At 38.6% G+C, this 12,997-nt stretch overlaps 1 protein-coding gene across 1 annotated transcript in view; it reads left to right on the top strand.

The window, feature by feature from the left end:
• MED30 (mediator complex subunit 30) overlaps positions 1-12,997 on the top strand; it is a 644,151-nt gene that overhangs the window by 209,439 nt on the left and 421,715 nt on the right. The window lies entirely within an intron of this gene.

Below are 12,997 nucleotides of genomic sequence, written 5' to 3'. Positions count from 1 at the left end.
CTCACTATGTAATGGCTTTCTCATCAGTACATTCTATCCATCATCCACCAATCCATCCATCTATCCATCCATTTATTGATTTATAAAAAATATATTCTTCATCCATGATATTCCAGATACCATTTATGAAGAACTGGGGAAACAACAGTGTGAAAACAGCCAAAGCCCCTGGCCACTAACAACTTGTGTTCTCATAGGAGTAGATGAGAAACAAACACAAAATTAAAGAGGGAAGAGAGAGAGCAATAAGGGTGCTGAAAGGGATGAAGAGCGGTGTGGAAAGGAAAAACTAGAGATGGCTGAGCTCACTGTGCTTCTCACAGGGGGATGTGAGAGGCGCTGTCTGAGGTGATACGTGGCAGGATAAGAATGCAGCATCTGTGTGCACAGCCAGCGGGAGAGCACATGTTCCAGGCAAACCCAACAGTACTGGGTGTCTAATAGTGCCATTTCCAGGTAACTGAAGCTTACTCTTGAGTGCCAATTTTAAAAGCAAAGTAGCCAGTTCAGTGGAAACTGTCTACAATTCATTACATACCATACTGCTGTCTAGAACAGAGGCCACTGGACCTGTCCTTGAGTTTTTGTTTATGAGATGATCCACAGGTACATAAATGTATTCCTTTTAGCTAAGCATCTCTAAAGCATAATTGGTATGTGTTCCAAATTATTTTTGAAACCTAGGAAAAAGAAGTCTCATGGAAGTTCTTAGGGAAAAATGATGGGCAGTTCACACTTATAATTAGTCTTTTCACATTATTTAATGTTTTAAATTACTTTTTCTTTGGTAATCTTCCCATTTCCTCTCATCTACTGAATAATAAGCTGCTGAGTGTTTGTAAACACTATGCTGAAGAGCAATAACTAAAACTCTTCATGAAAGAGATCTGTAGTGTAGAGCAACAAAGATAATGTTGCCCTTAGATTGTTGGAAGAGACGTTATTTCTTGTGCTGTCATTGTCTCTCACAATTAGATTAAGCAGGAAAAGATTCATCATCTTGTGACATTTTCCTGAAAGACAGGAAAATATTTGAATTTATGTGACAAAGTAAATGTTTCATTTGTCTAACTGTTCAGCACAATGTTATTAGTTTGTGTCTCTAATTCCAGGCTCTAGAGAGTATTAAAGCCATGAGAAATTATCAGATGCTGTGGGATGTGGGATGTTGTTTTTGATTGACAGAGTCAGATCTAATAATCCCAAGGGCTAAGATAGGTGTTTCTAATTTTTAGTGTTAATACTGAAGGTAACCGGCCTGGAGGTATTCACTTTTTTCCTTCCTCAGTCTTGATTCTGGTTTTATGAATGAATTTATACACCTTAAGGATAAAATGTTGGCAATGCTGTGTGACCTGTTGCTAGTTTGCAATGAGTTGTATATCACCCCGTACCAAATGTATTTCTTTTCGAAGGCAATTCTCTCTTATATTATAAATTCTCAGAGAGCAGAAGTTACATCTGTCTAAATTGCTTGAGTATCGCATCAGCTTAGAGCTTAGCCATTAGAAGTAGGAATTTTGTTAAGGCATGGATAGAAGAGGACGTGGCGATTGTTGGGTTGAGCAGTTACCTGAGTTATCTCCTGGGCTCCTTGCTTGTTTCTTTCAGTTTTCTCCCAGTGAAAAACCACTTCTGTGAACTGTAGCCTGTTCAATCTGCTAGTAAGCAAGAGGTGAGTGAGAAGTGGGCATGCACTTGCTGACTTATGGGGAATTATGGCACAGCAGTCACAGTTATCACACCTTCCCAGTCCAGGAGGCAGAGGACTGGGAGTTTCCTAGCAGCTGCCACAGGAAAGGAAATAGTCTCATTATTGATGCTTCATTACTGATGCTACCTTATAGTCACCAGACTGCTGTCTGGCAAATTTGGTATAAAAAGGTGTGTGTGTGTGTGTGTGTGTGTGTCTGTGTCTGTGTGCATGCTCATAAATACACAAAGAATTTTATAAAGACATTCAGAATATTTTTTTAAAAAAATCATATGTTCCCTGTGTTATTGCCCAGGGTAACAAGAAGACTTGCTCTCCATTGTCTACGCTCATGAAACTTAAAACGCCTTGCTGAGCACGTGTTACTTTTTAAATTAAAATGTTAAAAGTTTTATTTAGCTGGCAGTTTATTGGTAGTACATTTTATTTATTTTAGTGAGAAATGACTTCTCAATCCTTAGCGTAAATAGTGTACACAACAAAATACTTGGGAAGTGTTTCCTTTAGTCTGAAGGAGAAAGGGGATTATTTTTTACTGACAAGAGCCTTCTGAGGTTTCACAGCGGTGTCATTCACTTTTTTTCTGGTTAGGAAACTGGGGTGGAAAGAAGCAAACGTATTCAGTGACACACTGAAAATCAGTGAGACGGAAAGAATTCGAACTCACAGCCTCCAGATATACCAACTGAATGCATTCAGCATGAAAACATGTTCGTTTCAGCAGTAACATGAGTTAAAATGGGTGCTTGGGCTGGATTCAGGTGTCAAGTATGCTAGTCTTGCGAAGAACTCTCCTCAGAGCAGAATTGAATACACTGTGGGTAGCAATGAGATAATCACATCTACCCAGCAAGGAGTTTCAATTAGTAGCTAATGACTATGTTGAATAAAAGTAGAATGCTCCAGGGCTTTTCATCTGGCCAGTTAGCCCGGCAAAGGATATGTTTGAGCAGTCCATGAATCCATTGTGCTCAAACTTTAGGACTAGTCAGTGTACCTCACTTTAGTTGGGAGCCTTGTGTTTATTAAAAAGTTAGGAGAAATGACCGTGTGTTATAAAGTGGATTAGAAATAAATGTTCACTTGTTGTCAGCAACATCCATATAATGATGAATCTAAGAAGTGATGGAAAATTAGTATCCACTGGGACATCATTTTATTTATAGAATTGATTTCTACTTTTGTTTCCTTCCATAGGAAAAGTTCAAGGGATGTCTGAGTTTATTATTCACTAGGTTTCTTGGAAACTAACTTGTGACTAGGAAATGCAGATTATTCCAAATTCCATTCTAACAAATCTTATTAAAAATTTCATATTGTTTTGTCATATTGATTTTTCTTACATATATGTAATACCTAAAATAGGAAAACATTGTAATTGTGTCCTGATACTATTTTTTAACAGTTTAATATGAAAGTTTGAAATGAAAATTTTATTTTGTGAATGATGATGTATTACATTTCTGGTGGAGACTCAGAGAATAATCTTCTTTGTTTTAATTTCTGAATGATAAAGGGGAATATTATCCTAGGTATATAATGCTTTTAAAAATCTGTTGCTAAATACAATGTTTTCAATAATGTTTTGTGTTTGCTTGTTAAAATTAAATAAACATTTTGTGTTCTCTTTTGGAGTTAGCTGACTGCAAAGGAAATGGAAGCTCCTGTCATCTGCTCACTGATAATATCTGGGTGACTTCGTCAAGAGTTTAGGGTTGCAAAAGGCGATAAGGTGCCTCACTTGTCTTCATTGGATGCAGATTAAAATAACTCATCTCCTGATGGTAGTGGTGAGATTTGCTACAATTGGATTAGCAGCATTTTAAACTGTAGACTTACTGGAAGCAAATTCACTAATACAAAAGAAGAGATGAATTAGTAGTAATGCCTTGTGGTTGTGCTTCCAAGCAGGAAAGACAGCTGCCATCCGTTCCCTTGATGCATTTTGGATTCAACGTGAAAAGCAATGGTTCAGTCTTTCAGGGGAAAGCTCTGAGGCAGCTTTGTCTTGTCTCCTGGACTATCTCCTGAGAGGCAGTATTGTCAGCCAGGAGTCAAATAAATCCAGGCCTGGAGATTCAGAGGAGACGATGAGCTTTGCCTTTGCTCTGTTGGTATTCATCTGGGAACGCACTGTGAAAATCCATCTCCCAAAGATGAATTATGAGCCCCTAAAACATTTCACTGAAGGAAAATAAACAGCCCTCATGAAAATTAAATGGTGGCATTCCAGATAATGACAAGAGGACTCTATTATTATTATTATTGTTATTATTATTATTATTAAATTTCAACATTTAATGTTTTAGTTTTCAGTGATGCTCTGTGCATTTATAGACTAAGGAGTTGGAATATTACAAAGTATATTTTTGTCTACTTTTTCTATTCCAATGCTTTAAAATAATGGATTAGTTCTTTGTAATCCTCTCTTGCCTTTTTATGTAAATAAAATAAAAAGACATATAGTTGTGAGATTATGAAGCCAAAAGACCATTGTTTTGGAGTTTATAAGACATAATCAACCATATTTCACCTAGAGGGTGCTTTTGAGGGTTAATTAGTTCAAATATGCAGAGTGCTTGGAAAAAGAAGTGTGGTATATGGAGAAGAATTGAAGAAATACATACTTCATAAACACTTCAAGCAGCCAGCCCCAATATTTCTCCCCAACAAAATAATGCTAATTCATTTTTCTATCATTTATTTGCATCTACGAGACTTAATACTTCTTTTATTATTTTAGTATCAATATTTTATCAAGTCTTTCTATTCTTAACAAATGCAAATTGCATTTTCACCAGAACATTTCTACAGCTCGATCTCCTTAGAAATAGTAAAAAAAAAAAAATATGGTCGTAATTTATCAAGAAGGAAATAAACATTACATGGCTTTCAGTCCATTTTCAAGTAATGTATAAAATATTGGAAATGGTTTGTGTTTTATACATGTTTACTTTAGATTAAAATAAAATTTTCATAATGCTCTCTAAAATACAATCCAATTAAATTTCTAATGTCTTTATTTTCACATTTCTAGATGAAACTTCGGAAATACTCACACTGTGGTTATAACCATAAAGCTACCTTGCTAAGAAGATATTACCCAACTTGGAAATAATAAGATCTTTATAGCTATGTGAGAATGCGTAAGTCCAGAATCTTTAGTGGGTGATTACAGTGGTTGAGTCTGAATTTCTTCCCCTGTTGTGGAAGACAGCTCCATAGTGAAGATCATTCTGAATGGCACTCTACTGGTGAGGGGGTAGAATGAGGCGGACCTCAATCTAATTTGAGAAAGTAGACTCCAGAGTGTTTGAGAGATCTACCCAAAGTCACAGAGCCAATAGCTGAAGTCCCCAGATCTTCCTTTTCAATAACCTTTATTTCCTTGCTGGATGCTTCATTCATAGGTAATTCTTAGCCTTCTGCTAAGACTGGGGCCAATTTCTCAGCAATAGCCAAAATATTTTACTTAGACATGGCCCAGTGTATAGAAACTCACAGTTATATAAAACTGGTTATATAGCAGAGACTATGCTAAGAACTTTTACTCATATTATCTCTTTTCCTCTTCACAAGAAGTCTTTAAGATGGATTCTATTAATACTCCCATTTTACAGGTGAGAAACTGAAAAACACAGTGGTCAGGCAACTTGTTCAAGGTCACACATCTAAGAAAGTGGTCAAACCAGAAACTAAAATTGTCTACCTAACTTGAAAGCCCATGTATTAAACCGTTTCACCACACTACCTCTCCACACAAGCAGGAAAAAGAAAAACATGATGAAAGTCCACATTTATTATTTAAAAACAAGCACATTTCTATGTCTGATTTAAAAAGATGGCTGCATGAACACATTGGCAACATTCAGAAGTATTTCTGAAATACGAGTTTAAATATGGGGAACACAAATTATAAGACGTGGTACTTTAGTGTCTAGCGATGATGACGGTAGCTTTTTATAAATCCATACATCCTTTCTGCAAGTGAAATATCCAACAATGTTTAAGATACTTGTGAAATTATTTTTGCACAAGTATTAGCTACTGTTTTGTAACATCCTATTAAGAAATTGTTGCTGACAACAGCTAGCACTGAAGAGCCAAACTAGTTCTTCAGTGATGTTGGTGATGTTCTTGTGGCTGACAGAATAACTTATTTCCACAGGTAGCTGTTATAGATTGTGTGTTTCCCATTCAGTTACTCCAAGCTTGTGAAGGAGAGTGGGCGGAGAGGACAACCTCTCCTCTTCCAAACCTCGGGATGGTTTGGAAGCCAGTTACCTAGGAAACTGAAATGAGCAGCGTAATGCCCACTAAAACCAATGTCAACAGGGGATGGGATTTTCCTTTTTCATCCGAGTTGCTTTCCAAATATACATTTTATGCTGCTTGTGGAGCCCAGTTAGGCTGTTGGCCCTTGGTGGGCAGTTCATGCCAAAGTAGACCAAAGGTTAGTCAGGGAGGATGAGAGAGTTTTCACAAATGTTGTGCTGACAAAATATTTGAGAGAGGGAATGATGGTGCAGTTAAAATGAACTTGTAAGAGGATAAAGTGATCAGCAGATGCATATTTTACATAATATGATATGCAATTCTGGATCATAACTTATCTGCATCTAAATTTATGGTAGCAAAACTTGCTTTTTAAACATAATTTTATTTGCTGTAATCTACTGTTCCCTGTTCTTATGCTACTCACACTGGAAGCTTTGCTTTATGGTAATCATCTTCAAGAGTAACTTTTGGGATTCATAAATCTTTGATGAAAGTCATAATTAATTTCCCAATACTTTATAAATACATACATTTTTATTAGTAAATGTAATATACATATCCACACATATATTTTAGGTATCTGTATATGTGTGCATATATATTTAAGTTGAACCATATAAAATTGCTGATATTAGACCACATAGGACTTATATAGTTTATCTTATAGACAAATATAAGAGATCGTAAGATACATTTTGGACAGGGAGTAGCAATATTTTTTGTTGTTTTGCTTGGGTCTCTCATTGTTTCTTTTCCCGTCTTCACTTTTCCCTGGCCTACATCAACCCCATTCTACTCTCACTTGATTCTTGCCCCATAGGCAATCCAAATTAACTGCCTGGCATGTATCCTTCACACTCATAGAATTATAAATAGACATACTTAGATCTGTACATCTGTATTTGTACTAGAGGCAAAGTTCGCACTGAGGAATCTCAGACTTCCAGATTATTTCCTGTTGATATCTATAGCCAAATATTCTCCTTCCTGATTTGAAAATATTGCTTATCTCTTCTTTTCTGTACTTACCCTTAATGAATTTCAGACTGATTTAAAGTAGTTTCCTCATTTTTTAAAAAAAATTCCTTAAGGTTTTATTTTATTTTATTTTATTTTTATTATACTTTAAGTTCTAGGGTACATGTGCACAATGTGCAGGTTTGTTACATATGTATACTTGTGCCATGTTGGCGTGTTGCACCCATCAACTCATCAGCACCCATCAACTCGTCATTAACATCAGGTATGACTCCCAGTGCCATCCCTCCCCACTCCCCCCTCCCCGTAATAGGCCCCGGTGTGTGATGTTCCCCTTCCAGAGTCCAAGTGATCTCATTGTTCAATTCCCACCTATGAGTGAGAACATGCGGTGTTTGGTTTTCTCTTCTTGTGATAGTTTGCTGAGAATGATGGCTTCCAGCTGCATCCATGTCCCTACAAAGGACACTAACTCATCCTTTTTTATGGCTACATAGTATTCCATGGTGTGTATGTGCCACATTTTCTTAATCCAGTCTGTCACTGATGGACATTTGGGTTGATTCCAAATCTTTGCTATTGTGAATAGTGCCACAATGAACATACGTGTGCATGTGTCTTTATAGCAGCATGATTTATAATCCTTTGGGTATATACCCAGTAATGGGATGGCTGGGTCATATGGTATTTCTAGTTCTAGATCCTTGAGGAATCGCCATACTGTTTTCCACAGTGGTTCAACTAGTTTACAATCCCACCAACAGTGTAAAAGTGTTCCTATTTCTCCACATCCTCTCCAGCACCTGTTGTTTCTTGACTTTTAAATGATTGTCATTCTAACTGGCGTGAGATGGTATCTCATTGTGGTTTTGATTTGCATTTCTCTGATGGCCAGTGATGACGAGCATTTTTTCACGTGTCTATTGGCTGCATGCATGTCTTCTTTTGAGAAATGTCTGTTCATATCCTTTGCTCACTTTTCGATGGGATTGTTTTTTTCTTGTACATTTGTTTGAGTTATTTGTAGGTTCTGGATATTAGCCTTTGTCAAATGAGTAGATTGCAAAAATATTCTCCCATTCTGTAGGTTGCCTGTTCACTCTGATGGTAGTTTCTTTTGCTGTGCAGAAGCTCTTTAGTTTAATGAGATCCCATTTGTCAATTTTGGCTTTTGTTGCCATTGGTTTTGGTGTTTTAGACACGAAATCCTTGCCCATGACTATGTCCTGAATGGTATTACCTAGGTTTTCTTCTAGGGTTTTTATGGTATTAGGTCTAACATTTAAGTCGCGAATCCATCTTGAATTAATTTTTGTATAAGGAGTAAGGAAAGGATCCAGTTTCAGCTTTCTACTTATGGCTAGCCAATTTTCCCAGCACCATTTATTAAACAGGGAATCCTTTCCCCATTTCTTGTTTTTCTCAGGTTTGTCAAAAATCAGATGGCTGTAGATGTGTGGTATTATTTCTGAGGGCTCTGTTCTGTTCCATTGGTCTATATCTCTGTTTTGGTACCAGTACCATGCTGTTTTGGTTACTGTAGCCTTGTAGTAGAGTTTGAAGTCAGGTAGCATGATGCCTCCAGCTTTGTTCTTTTGACTTAGGATTGTCTTGGCAATGCGGGGTCTTTTTTATGAACTTTAAAGCAGTTTTTTCCAATTCTGTGAAGAAAGTCATTGGTAGCTTGATGGGGATGGCATTGAATCTATAAATTACCTTGGGCAGTATGGCCATTTTCACAATATTGATTCTTCCTATCCATGAGCATGATATGTTCTTCCATTTGTTTGTGTCCTCTTTTGTTTCACTCAGCAGTGGTTTGTAGTTCTCCTTGAAGAGGTCCTTTACATCCCTTGTAAGTTGGATTCCTAGATATTTTATTCTCTTTGAAGCAATTGTGAATGGAAGTTCATTCACGATTTGGATCTCTGTTTGTCTGTTACTGGTGTATAAGAATGCTTGTGATTTTTGCACATTGATTTTGTATCCTGAGACTTTGCTGAAGTTGCTTATCAGCTTAAGGAGATTTTGGGCTGAGACAATGGGGTTTTCTAAATATATAATCATGTCATCTGCAAACAGGGACAATTTGACGACTTCTTTTCCTAACTGAATACCCTTGATTTCTTTCTCTTGCCTGATTGCCCTAGCCAGAACTTCCAACACTATGTTGAATAGGAATGGTGAGAGAGGGCATCCCTGTCTTGTGCCAGTTTTCAAAGGGAATGCTTCCAGTTTTTGCCCATTCAGTATGATATTGGCTGTGGGTCTGTCATAAATAGCTCTTATTATTTTGAGATATGTTCCATCAATACCGAATTTATTGAGAGTTTTTAGTATGAAGGGCTGTTGAATTTTGTCAAAGGCCTTTTCTGCATCTATTGAGATAATCATGTGGTTTTTGTCTTTGGTTCTGTTTATATGCTGGATAATGTTTATTGATTTGCGTATGTTGAACCAGCCTTGCATCCCAGGGATGAAGCCCACTTGATCATGGTGGATAAGCTTTTTGATGTGCTGCTGAATCTGGTTTGCCAGTATTTTATTGAGGATTTTTGCATCGATGTTCATCAGGGATATTGGTCTAAAATTCTCTTTTTTTGTTGTGTCTCTGCCAGGCTTTGGTATCAGGATGATGTTGGCCTCATAAAATGAGTTAGGAAGGATTCCCTCTTTTTCTATTGATTGGAATAGTTTCAGAAGGAATGGTACCAGCTCCTCCTTGTACCTCTGGTAGAATTCAGCTGTGAATCCATCTGGTCCTGAACTTTTTTTGGTTGGTAGGCTATTAATTATTGCCTCAATTTCAGAGCCTGCTATTGGTCTATTCAGGGATTCAACTTCTTCCTGGTTTAGTCTTGGGAGAGTGTAAGTGTCCAGGAAATTATCCATTTCTTCTAGGTTTTCAAATTTATTTGCATAGAGGTATTTATAGTATTCTCTGATGGTAGTTTGTATTTCTATGGGTTCAGTGGTGATATCCCCTTTATCATTTTTTATTGCATCTATTTGATTCTTCTCTCTTTTCTTGTTTATAAGTCTTGCTAGCAGTCTATCAATTTTGTTGATCGTTTCAAAAAACCAGCTCCTGGATGCATTGATTTTTTGGAGGGTTTTTTGTGTCTCTATCTCCTTCAGTTCCACTCTGATCTTAGTTATTTCTTGCCTTCTGCTAGCTTTTGAATGTGTTTGCTCTTTCTTCTCTAGTTCTTTTAATTGTGATGTTAGGATGTCTGTTTTGGACCTTTCCAGCTTTCCTTGTGGGCATTTAGTGTGCTATAAATTTCCCTCTGCACACTGCTTTAAATGTGTCCCAGAGATTCTGGTATGTTGTATCTTTGTTCTCATTAGTTTCAAAGAACATCTTTATTTCTGCCTTCATTTTGTTATGTACCCAGTAGTCATTCAGGAGCAAGTTGTTCAGTTTCCATGTAGTTGAGTGGCTTTGATTGAGTTTCTTAGTCCTGAGTTCTACTTTGATTGCACTGTGGTCTGAGAGACAGTTTGTTATAATTTCTGTTCTTGTACATTTGCTGAGGAGTGCTTTACTTCCAACTATGTGGTCAATTTTGGAATAAGTGCAATGTGCTGAGAAGAATGTATATTCTGTTGATTTGGGGTGGAGAGTTCTGTAGATGTCTATTAGGTCCACTTGGTACGGAGTTGAGTTCAATTCCTGGATATCCTTGTTAACTTTCTCTCATTGATCTGTCTAATGTTGACAGTGGGGTGTTGAAGTCTCCCATTATTATCGTATGGGAGTCTAAGTCTCTCTGTAAGTCTCTAAGGACTTGCTTTATGAATCTGGGTGCTCCTGTATTGGGTGCATATATATTTAGGATAGTTAGCTCTTCCTGTTGAATGATTCCTTTACCATTATGTAATGGCCTTCTTTGTCTCTTTTGATCTTTGATGGTTTAAAGTCTGTTTTATCAGAGACTCGGATTGCAACCCCTGCTTTTTTTTGTTCTCCATTTGCTTGGTAGATCTTCCTCCATCCCTTTATTTTGAGCCTGCGTGTGTCTCTGCATGTGAGATGGGTCTCCTGAATACAGCAAACTGATGGGTCTTGACTCTGTATCCAATTTGCCTGTCTTTGTCTTTTAATTTGACCATTAGTCCATTTACATTTAAGGTTAATATTGTTATGGGTATCAGCTGCGGAGGCTGCAGAAGTTTGAATATTGCTGAACAGCAAGTGTTCCTGTCTGATTCTTGCTCTGGAAGCTTCGTCTCAGGGGTGTACCATGCTGTGTGAGGTGGGGGGTGTCGGTCTGCACCTAGTGGGCGATGTCTCCCAGTTAGGCTACTCAGGGGTCAGGGACCCACTTGAGCAGGCAGTCTGTCCGTTCTCAGATCTCAACCTCCATGTTGGGAGATCCATTGCTCTCTTCAAAGCTGTCAGACAGGGTCTTTTACACATGCAGAGGTTTCTGCTGCTTTTTGTTTAGCTTTGTCCCATCCCCAGAGGTGGAGTCTACAGAGACAGGCAGGCCTCCTTGAGCTGCTGTGGGCTCCACCCAGTTCGAGCTTCCCCGCAGCTTTGTTTACTTAAGCCTCAGCAATGGCGGGCGCCCCTCTCCCAGCTTCGCTGCTGCCTTGCAGTTAGATCACAGACTGCTGTGCTAGCAATGAGCGAGGCTCCATGGGTGTGGGACCCTCCCAGCCAGGTGTGGGATATAATCTCCTGGTGTGCCGTTTCCTAAGAGCCTTGGTAAAGCACAGTATTAGGGTGGGAGTTACCCGATTTTCCAGGTGTTGTGTGTCTCAGATTCCCTTGGCTAGGAAAAGGGATTCCCTTCCCCCTTGCACTTGCCAGGTGAGGTGATGCCTCGCCCTGCTTCAGCTCTGGCTGATCGGGCTGCACCAGCTGACCAGCACCGATTGTCTGGCACTCCCCAGTGAGATGAATCCTGTACCTCAGTTGAAAATGCAGAAATCACCCGTCTTCTGTGTCGCTTGCACTGGGAGCTGGAGGCTGGAGCTGTTCCTATTCGGCCATCTAGCTCTGGGACTTGTTTCCTCATTTTTGACATTCATTCACTTGAATTCTCTTTCTCTTGTATGTGCTATTCACAGTGATTCAAGCTGTGAAACTATTCACAAATGATTCAAGCTGTGACGTATGGCAGCTTGAATGTGTCACACAGGTGGATTAGTAATTCTTTTCTGGTTTTTTATTTTTGCCTCCACAGAATAACTGATTACTTTGTAAGGTTAAGAGTAAGAATATATGAGAAAAAATACATTGTTTTTTATTCTGCTAACAGTAGACCCAGGATTTCAATGCCTTCACTTGCAAGGAAAAGGCTCCCCCAGAGCCTCTTAGAGGCTCCCAACTGTGTGAGCAAAGTTAAGGATAAGAGTGAGGTCATATGAGAAGACCTTAGAATTTATGTTATAGATGAGAGTGTTTGAAATCTTAAGATATTAAGAGGTACAGCGATCACACCACAGATGTGATAGGAGACCTAATATTCTCATTCTGAACCAAAGGTGTCTTCTCCTGTCACTGCCTATGACAACTGGCATTGAACCCCATCCTCATTTTAGAGGACAATATTCATCTTATCAGGCCATTGTGAGAGATCTCAGCTCAGCATAATGGGCAACTTCCGATTATACTGGGCCACTGGGTTATTCTGGGACTTAACTACCCTGAGTTTTCTCACTAGAAAGTTAGTGATCACACAAGGAAAAGGCAACAAGAACCTAGTGGTCTGGGGTTTACTCCTCTTCTCCAGTCTACACAACCCCCTCTCTCTGCATCCTTGCATACATGTGTATAGGTCTTGGAACCTTTTGCCCCCACACAAATGCCTACTGTTTGTCCAAGCTCTTGCCATAAGGCTATAGTTCTTTCTCTTACTTGAGAAGGAACGTGCTTTGTAATGAAGTAAATACTGATTCCTAGGAGTTGAAGAGTCCAAGGTCTCTCAGGAGCAACTCAGAGGCTTCATTCCTGAGAGCTGGAACTGGCATGCCTGATAGGGTGAATCCTTGATCTTTAATAGAGAGTACCCTGGC

Source organism: Macaca thibetana, chromosome 8 (genome assembly GCF_024542745.1).
Source record: "Macaca thibetana thibetana isolate TM-01 chromosome 8, ASM2454274v1, whole genome shotgun sequence".
Taxonomy (NCBI): Eukaryota; Metazoa; Chordata; class Mammalia; order Primates; family Cercopithecidae; genus Macaca; species Macaca thibetana.
Note: the sequence above shows the minus strand (reverse complement) of the source record. Positions and strands in the feature narration are given on the sequence as shown.